The sequence below is a fragment of the Canis aureus genome, chromosome 21, assembly GCF_053574225.1.
Source record: "Canis aureus isolate CA01 chromosome 21, VMU_Caureus_v.1.0, whole genome shotgun sequence".
Taxonomy (NCBI): Eukaryota; Metazoa; Chordata; class Mammalia; order Carnivora; family Canidae; genus Canis; species Canis aureus.
The window spans coordinates 2,706,616-2,716,374 of record NC_135631.1 but is presented as its reverse complement, the minus strand read 5'-3'; positions in this window follow the sequence as shown (position 1 = coordinate 2,716,374).

The following is a 9,759-nucleotide window of genomic DNA, read 5'->3' as shown; positions in this document are numbered from 1 at the left end:
GGCAGCAGCCGGAAACAACCGAAGTGGAGAGGAACGGGAGGGGGGCGCGCCTCCTCCTCCCGGCCGCCGACTACGGGTGAATTCCGGAAACACCCGAAGAAGGTAACCCCTGGGGACGCGCGCGCCGCCTCGATTCCGAAGCCCAAGTTTCGGCTCTGTTTACGGAAATCCACGAAGCCACTCGGCAGCCCACAGTCACGCCCATAGGCTTTTCCCCGCCCACTTGTAGCCGCCTCGCTGCGGTTTCCGGAAATACCCGAAGCGGCTCCGCGTGCGGGGAGCCGGCCCCGCCTCCGCCCCGCCCCGCAGCCGACCGCGGTCGTCGGCCGTTTCCGGCAACACCCGAGACCCGGCGAGCCCGGAGTTGTTCCCTGGAGCAGTACCCAGAGCTTGACTCCTCGTTTCTTTCCGTCAGTTTCCGGGTATTTTCAAACCTTGCACGGGAAGCTTGGATCACCTGCGCACGTTATTATTCGACTAAATAGGAAATAAAGCTATTAGCCCGAACCAACGGTTGGCATCACTTGGTTCTTTCTAAAGCAGCTTCCCCGTCTGCGTGTCAGTCTGTTGGCTCATAAAATCCATCTCGTTTTTCATCCAACATATCAACATGTGTGTCACCTGTCAAATGCAGCGCCAGTCTACTACCTGTCTAGCTAGGATTCTTCACCTGCCATCGCCTCTCTGGGCTTCTGCCTCTCCACACACCCCACATTTGGTCTGCAGTGTTTGTTCCTTAAGGTCTAGCAGCACCAGGTCAGCATCCTGGGCGCCCCGCGGTGGGAGGCTACAGGGGTCCCCTCAGCTCCCCCGCTCAGGGGAATGAAAATGCAATGTGATCTTGGAAGGATTACATAACACCTCCGAGTTTAGACTCCTTGACGTCCTTATATTAAGAGAATTCATGCCTTTTGTTCCAGTGATGACATTCTAAATAACGTCTTTGAATTCCACTTACCTTTTTTTAAATTGTTCAAAATAGCACAAAATGACATTGCACTATGGTAATACTGAGTCACGCCTGTTACCTTTTAAAATACCCCTGTAAGGTAAGGCAGGGGAGACATTCTCATCTTAATTCATTTTTCATTTATCCCTCTTAAGACAAGAAAACTCACAGAAAAGAGACACTGGTTGGAAATGAGGGTTCCTCAGGATGGCACAAAGAATGGGCACTAGGGGAAGTTCCCTTCCTTTCCTCGGCTACAGTTTCATCAGTAAACTGAGGACCCTCTCGTTTTTTGAGAGACCCCCAACTCCAACAGGGAGTCCACGTGGCAACCTGAGTCCACTCCTCATTTCCCCCTAGACTGTTTCACCAGGGAGAAGCAGTAGGCCGGTTTCATGCCTCCCACTCCAAGCTGCCTCCACTCACTGTGGACATGTGTGGAACTTGCCCCACCCCCACCCCGGGGCTCAAGGTGGACAGAAGCCAGAGGCCCCACCTGAGCCAGGGACTGGGCTCAAGCAACAAGTCCCCAAAGGTACAAGAGCAGAGAGGCCCCTGAAATTGCGGGGAGAAAGTGCTGGATGGACCTCTGACACTTGACTTTCAACTCCCATCTTGGGCAGAGCCCTTGGCCAAGTCACCCGGAGAAATAGGCAGCTGGACAGATGCAAGGAGAGGATGTTATGAAAGCGATTCCTAAGGCAACAGGTGCTGCTTATGGTACTGCAGGGCACCTCCCCATAGCCCATCCTGGTCCAGTCAGGCACTCAGCCACTGAGGAAGAAGTTGATGAAGGAGCACAGGAGGAGGTGAAGGGAAAAGAGAGGAAGAGGTAGGGACAGAGGATAGTCTACTCCCCCCACCCCAAATTCATCGGGAAAATCCATGAGAGTGACCTGCCCTCTGGTGGCCAAAGGGAGACACACTGCTGATTCCCCATACCATTCCAAGGCTTGGGTCTGGAAAGAAATAAAAGAAGGGAAATGGGTTTAGGAGCAAAGGAAGGTGCACTTGAGAGTCTTTCCTGGCCATGTTCTTGTCTAAGCAAACCCTACCTTCTCCATGCTTCTAACTCACTCCAGTTCTCACCCCTGCCTTCTGTCCCTTAACCCCTACCCCCACCCCACATGTCCCTTCCTCTTCCTCACAAGGCTGCCTAACTGGTCTCCCTGCCTAAACTCTCTCCAACCTATCCCACCAGACATGCCAGAATAATCTGCCTAAAGTCCAGCTCCAATTACATCTCTGCCCTGCTAGAAGGCTCTCACCAGTTCCCATGTTGGGTAGGCAGAGCTGGCTTCCTGGGCCTGGGACCTATGCACATAGGACCCTACTCTTAGAAGGGCCTTGAGCTCGATTTATTTTTATTTTTTTTTAAGATTTTTTATTTATTTATTCATAGAGATGCAGAGAGAGAGAGGCAGAGACACAGGCAGAGGGAGAAGCAGGCTCCATGAAGAGAGCCCGAGGCGGGACTCGATCCGGGGTCTCCAGGATCATGCCCTGGGCTGCAGGCGGCGCTAAACCGCTGCGCCACTGGGGCTGCCCGAGCTCGATTTATTTTATTTTATTTTTTAAAAGATTTTATTTATTTATTCATGAGACACACACACAGAGAGAGAGAGAGAGGCAGAGAGAGACACAGGCAGAGGGAGAAGCAGGCTCCATGCAGGGAGCCCGACGCGAGACCCGATCTCAGGGCTCCAAGATCACGCCCCGGGCCAAGGCAGGCACTAAACCGCCGAGCCACCCAGGGAACCCTTGAGCTCGATTTAAAACTCTGCTGTTGGCAGGGGCAGCCTGGGTGGCTCAGTGATTTAGTCCTGCCTTCAGCCCAGGGTGTGATCCTGGAGACCTGGGATCAAGTCCCACATCGGGCTCCTTGTGTGGAGCCTGCTTCTCCCTCTGCCTCTCTCTCTGTGTCTCTCATGAATAAATAAATAAAATATTAAAAAAAATAAAAATAGAACTCTGCTGTTACCCTTTTGAAATTTTCACCAAGGAGGCCTTGCATTTTCATTTTGCACTGGGCCCCACAAATCTGGTAGCTGGTCCTGGTGGTAGGAAAAGCGTTGGCCTGTACTCAAAACTTTGCACAGTCTAGCCTCAACTTATCTTGCTACTATCCTCTCCAGCTAGATATCACTAACTGATACCTTCCCCTAATTCCTGCCCTGCCACCAAGCTCTCACCTTCAAGTTTTGCACCACCCTCTGCTTCCAGATGTAATATAACATACTTCAAGATTCAGTTCAAATGTCACTTTCTCAAATCCCCTAACCTACCTAGTTCTCCTCAAAAATTAATGATTGCCACACATATACCCCTCTTCAGTCTGCAAATTCTTTCATTCACAAATCTCTATGGAGCACCTGCTATGTGCAAGACATTGTTCTAGGTTCCTCAAGTATACCAGTGAACAAAATAGACAAAGATCTCCACCCTGAGGAACATATATCTCAGAGGAAGACAGACACCAAACAGAACAGTAAAGATTAAATAAAAAGCAGTCAACTATGGGTGATAAGGATTGTAGGGTGAGTGGGAGGAATGAGTTGTAGTATTAAGGTTATCAGTGTAGGCCTCACCTGAAAGGGTGACACTTAAAGACTTAGAGAAGGCGAGGAAGTGAGTTCTGTGGCTATCTGGGGAAAGAGCTTCCTAGGCAGAGGGGATGGCCAGTGCAAAGGCCCTGAGGCAGAAGAACAAGAAGACCACTGGGACTAGAGCAAAAGGGGGGTGAGTAGTAGAAGAGGGCAGAGAGGTGTCATGGAGCCAGACCTGGTGGACCACTGCTTTGGCTTTCCCTTGGAATGGATGGGGAGCCACTGCAGTGACATGATCAGACTGGCTGCTGAGTTTAGAAGGGAGTAAAGGGGCAGGACAAGACTAGAAGCCTGGAGTCTTCCTAAAAGGAGACTTTAAGGATAATTCAAGGGTGAGATAACAGTGGCTTGGAAAGGAGCAGCAGCAGTGGAAGTAGTGAGAAGTGGTTGGATTGGGGATATACTTGGAAGGCAGGGCTGACAGGATTTCTTGATGGATTGGCTGAGGGGACATGTGAGAGGGGAATTAAGGGTAATTCCAAACTTTCTTACTTGAACAAAACAAAACAAACACAAAAAAATTACAGGGGATGCTCAGTCCAGGCAGGCCACTCCTCAGGGTGGGAGGCAGGGTCCAGAATTGCTCTCTGACCAAGCGTCAGATGTCTGGGGTGAGGCAAGACCCATGTATGGCCTCTGACCTGCCACAGACCCTCCCATCTCCCAGAGCTTTATCCTATTTTTCTTGATGTCTCTGAATTTCCGTCATGTACTTTATCACCATTGCCAGACACCATATTGAATTTAGGACATTTCAGAAATGTTGGAGTGTGAAAAAAAATGTACATTGTAGCATTCATGATGGACTAGAAGTTTATTACCAGTGCCCCTGCCCAACCACCCCCAGGCCTGACATTACCATTCCATTCCCCCTTCTTGGTTTTGCTAACACTCATCGAGAGCTGTGTACCGTGGGGACACCATTAACATGAGCAGGAGGCACTGTTACTTCTCCCAGGTAACTAATAAGGAAGTCAAAGTGTAGAGAAGCTCAGTTCCTTACTGGAGGGGTGAGACTAGGGGAGTCAAGCTCAGGCTTCCTCGCTCTAGAGAGGAGACTAGGGTAGTGGGCATGACACATGCCCTGCTGCCAAGCTGCTTCTTAGTAGCTATGTGATCCTAGGCACTCTTCACCTCTCTCTGCCTTAATTTTTCCATATTTTACCTATTTATTTTTAAAAAAAAATATTATATTTATTTATTCATAAGAGACACAAAGAGAGAGGCAGAGAGATAGGCAGAGGGAGAAGCAGGCTTTTTAATTCTCTCTGCTATAACCTTCCCCACCTCCCTAGAGAACAACACTGGACTAGAAGAAAGAGAGCCCATCTGGTTGCAACTCTGTCACTAATGGATCACGTGAGCCATTAGGTAACTCCCTTCCCAACCTTGAGGGTTCAGGCTCCTTGTCTGTATGATGAGGGGGAGCTGGACTCACTGCTCTCTATGGGGTCATCTGTAATGGTGTCATCTGAATGTCAGGATTCATAAGTTGCAATTCTAACTCCCCTAGGTGATGGTGACGGTTTTGGGAAGTGATTAGGTCGCGAAGGCTCTGTATGATTTACTAGGCATAATGGGATTAGTGCCCTCCTAGAAGGAGCCCCACAGAGCTCTCCAGTCCGTCCCACCATGTGAAGACACAGCGAGAGGACTGCCTTCTGTGACCCAGGAAGCAAGCTCTGAATCTGTCAACGCCTTGATCTTGGACTTCCAGCTTCTAGAACTGTGAGTAATAGATTTGTTGTTTACAAGCCAGGAGTCTATGGTATTCCGTTACAGCAGCTCCAGGTCAAAGACAGTCTCCAAAACCCAAACCCAGCAACAATATCCCTCTCAGCCTTCCTCAGCCAAGGGCTGGTTCCACCACGTCTGGGATAGAGGGGACAGTGTCCCTGCCAGCCTTGTTCACGTGTGCTCAGAGTGAAACAGGGTAGCCATTGCATACCACCTTAGGCGGGGGGCGGGGGGGGGGCATGGGAGGGGAAGGGGCATCAGGCAGAGAAGCCACCTTCAGAGTCTGTTCTCCTGGGAGGAGGTGCCCTTTTGGACCAACCCATGTTCCCACACTGGGTCACTGTCCTCGGGCAGGGTTCTGCTGCCACCATCACTGAAAAGGCTGGGTGTCCTGGATGGGGAGGGGTGCTGCCACGTTGGCAGAGGTCCTGTGAGAAGCCAAGGGTAAAGCAGAAGTGCACAATTTTTAATGCGGCTCAGAGGGAGATACCCAGGGTGGATGATCTGGGGCCTCTGGGAGCATGGGAACGGGAGGGAGTAGCACAGAAGGCTTCTTAGGGGAGGTGATGCTGAGTCTGCCCCTGAGGGTAAGCAAGTGCTGCAAGGAAGAACTGACAGAAATTGGAGCAGCCCTCAGCGGCCGGAAGAAGATGGCTCTCAAGGAGTCCCCATCTCAGGAGGATGTCCAATGGCCTTGGACTTGCCAACTTGGGAGTTGGCAGAGGGAGTTGGTACTGGCTGGTGTCCAGGGCTCTAACTCGCTTCCTAGAGGAGGCGGGGGCAGGCCGGGCCAGGACTCACTAGTGTGCCAAGAGGCCCTGAGTGGGGATAACTACGGCTGTACAGTGTCACACCTGGAGCCGGCAGGCAGGGTGTCTGTAGACAGAATTCCCACTTTCCTCCCCTGCCACACCCCTAGGAAGAAGAGCCCGAGCCCCCAAAAAGGCCAAGGACACTTTGAGGCTCTTGGTTGCATCCTTGGTACCTGGTGCAGAGCCTGGTGCAGGCTGTCTATGAATCCCTTGGGAATGAAAGCCACAGAACTCTGGCTCCCCTGGTCCCCTCTGCCCAGAATTCTCTTTTCCCATTTAACTGAATGACTCCTTGCTTCAGTATCCTGTCCCGAGGAAGTCCTCTGCAGCCCCCACCTAGAAATCGCATCCCTTCGTGGATGAATGTGCCACACGATGTCACAGGGGTGCAATCAGTCAACTCCAGGATTCAGGAAATTCTGTTTATAGAACAAGCCACCATGTTCTTAAGAAAAAAGAAAAGAAACAAGGGGGCAGAGGGGAAAGTAAGGTTGTCTCCAGTTGGAATGCAATGTGTGGACCTTACTTAGCTCCCACTTCAAACCAATCAGCTGTGAAAAGAAACTCAAGGAAGAGTTCTGGAGATTGCTTGCACAACAATGCAAGTGTACTTACTGCTGCTACACTTGCAGATGGTTAAGATGACAAATTTTATGGCATGTGTATTTTCAATGCAATTAGAAACTTAAAAACAAAAACATTCATGGACCAATTGAGGAATATGAACAGTGACTAGATATTAGATAACATTAAGGGAGTATTAATTTTTTTAAAAGATTTTATTTATTCATTTGAGAGAGAGAGAGAGAGAGAGAGCACAAGTGAGGGGAGGAGCAGAGGGGGAGGGAGAAGCAGACTCCCCACTGAGCAGGAAGCCAGAAGCAGGGCTCCATCCCAGGACCCCAGGATCATGACCTGAGCCAAAGGCAGATGCTTAACCATCTGAGCCACCCAGGTGCCCTGGGTTTATTATTTAAAAAAAATTTTTTTATTCATTTATTTGAGAGAGAGAAAGAGAGAGACAGAGCTGGGGGGTGGGTGCAGAGGGAGAGGGAGAGAGAGAATCTCCAGCAGACTCTCTGCTGAGCATAGAGCCTGACTGGGGCTCAACACCATGACCCTGAGATCATGACCTGAGCCAAAATCAAGAGTTGGATGCTCAATGGACTGAGCCACCCAGGCACCCCAATTTTTTAAAAAGTAGGCTCCATGCCCAACATGGGGCTTGAACTCATGACCCATGTTCTCCTGACTCAGCCAGGCAGGTGCCATAAGGGATTATTAATTTTTAAAGATTTTATTTATTCATTTGACAGAGAGAGAGAGAGAGCGAGCGAGCACAAGCAGGGGGAACGGCAGAGGGAGAGGGAGAAGCAGGCTCCTCACTGAGCAGGGAGCCCAGCCTGACTCAGGGCTCAACCTCAGGACTCCGGGATTATGACCTGAGCCAAAGGCAAATGCTTAACCAACTGAGCCACCCAGGTGCCCTGGGATTATTAATTTTTAAAGTGTGATATTGATGTGTTTCATTGAAGACTGTCTCTTAGAGAGATACAAACAAACCCATTTACAGATGAAATGATACCATGTCTGAGATTTGCTTTAAAATAATCCAGAAAAGGGGGGGAGGAGCGCCTGGGTGGCTCAGATGATTGAATATCTGACTCTTGATCTCAGAGTCATGAGTTCAAGCCCCAAGTTGGGCTCCATGCTGGGTATGGATCCTACTTAAAAAAAAATTAAAGAAAAATACAATCTTAAAGAACAAATAAAATAATCCAGAAGGGAGGATAGTGTGGGGAGACCAAGATAAATCCAAATTGGCCATATTTGTTGAAGCTGGGTCATAGATACATCAGGATTCATTATGTCATTTTCTCTTTCTTCTTTTGAGTGTGTTTGAAAATGTCTATGATTGGGTGCCTGGTGGCTCAGTGGTTGAGCATCTGCCTTTGGCTCAAGTCATGATCCTGGGTTCAAGTCCCACATCAGGCTCCCTGCAGGAAGCCTGCTTCTCCCTCTGCCTGTGTCTCTGTGTCTCTGTGTCTCTGTCTCTCATGAATAAATAAAATCTTAAAAAAAAAAAAAAAGAAGGAAAACGTCTATGATCAAAAAAGAAATAAGAAAAAATAATGCCCCCTCTCACACCCTATTTTTTTTTAAATAAATTTATTTTTTATTGGTGTTCAATTTCCCAACATACAGAATAACACCCAGTGCTCATCCCATCAAGTGCCCCCCTCAGTGCCCATCACCCATTCACCCCCACCCCCCCTCCTCCCCTTCCACCACCCCTAGTTCGTTTCCCAGAGTCGGAGTCTTTACGTTCTGTCTCCCTTTCTGATATTTCCCACACACTTCTTCTCCCTTCCCTTTATTCCCTTTCACTATTATTTATATTCCCCAAATGAATGAGAACATATAATGTTTGTCCTTCTCTGATTGACTCATTTCACTCAGCATAATACCCTCCAGGTCCATCCACCTCGAAGCAAATGCTGGTTATTTGTCATTTCTAATGGCTGAGGAATATTCCATTGTATACATAAACCACATCTTCTTGATCCATTCATCTTTCGGTGGACACCGAGGCTCCTTCCACAGTTTGGCTATTGCGGACATTGCTGCTAGAAACATTGGGGTGCAGGTGTCCCAGCGTTTCATTGCATCTGAATCTTTGGGGTAAATCCCCAGCAGTGCAATTGCTGGCTCATAGGGCAGGTCTATTTTTAACTCTTTGAGGAACCTCCACACAGTTTTCCAGAGTGGCTGCACCAGTTCACATTCCCACTAACGGTGCAAGAGGGTTCCCCTTTCTCCACATCCTCTCCCACATTTGTGGTTTCCTGCCTTGTTAATTTTCCCCATTCTCACTGGTGTGAGGTGGTATCTCATTGTGGTTTGGATTTGTATTTCCCTGATGGCAAGGGATGCGGAACATTTTCTCATGTGCTTGTTGGCCATGTCCATGTCTTCCTCTGTCACACCCTATTTTTCTCCCAGGTGCTCATCCTGGCTGCATATATGGAGAACCTCCTCATTTGCTGTCCATCTTGCCCAGAATGGCCCTTGGTTCTCTTGTTCACGTCTGTGTCCCGAGCACCTGGAACTGTGGCACGTGCCTCTCACCCAGCTCACAGCCTGGGTCGGGGCTGCAGGGTCTCTTGAGCCTCAGCTTTGAACCACTGTACATGTGCAGTTGTCTCAACCCCCGTTGTGACTTTGGTGACACTGTGGGTGAGTGTCTCAGAGGCAAACTGCTCACCCAGGAAGATGTGGGTGCCATGGGCAAGAGGACTCACTTTAGGCCGGGAGGGGTGTGGGGGAAGGGCAGGTTCTGGGTTAGGAGTAGCTCCCCATGCCCTCTCCCTAGAGCAGTCCAAGCTCACATGGACATTGTTGTACCAGGCCTTGAGATTCTTGTGCCATCTTGGTTTGAGCAAGGACTATAGATAACACCCTTAATGATGTATTTTTTTGAGGTCTGGTCATTTTTCTGTGATTACATTGTAGCCACCAAAGAAAAATACTCCCTAACATCCTGGGCCAGGTGGTCTGGTCTGTTCCCTTATCTCTTGTTCACTCTGGCTATGCGCTTTTGCCTGCCAGGACTAGTGTCAGAGCTTACTCAGGGGTCCCCTACTTTTCCCTGCCC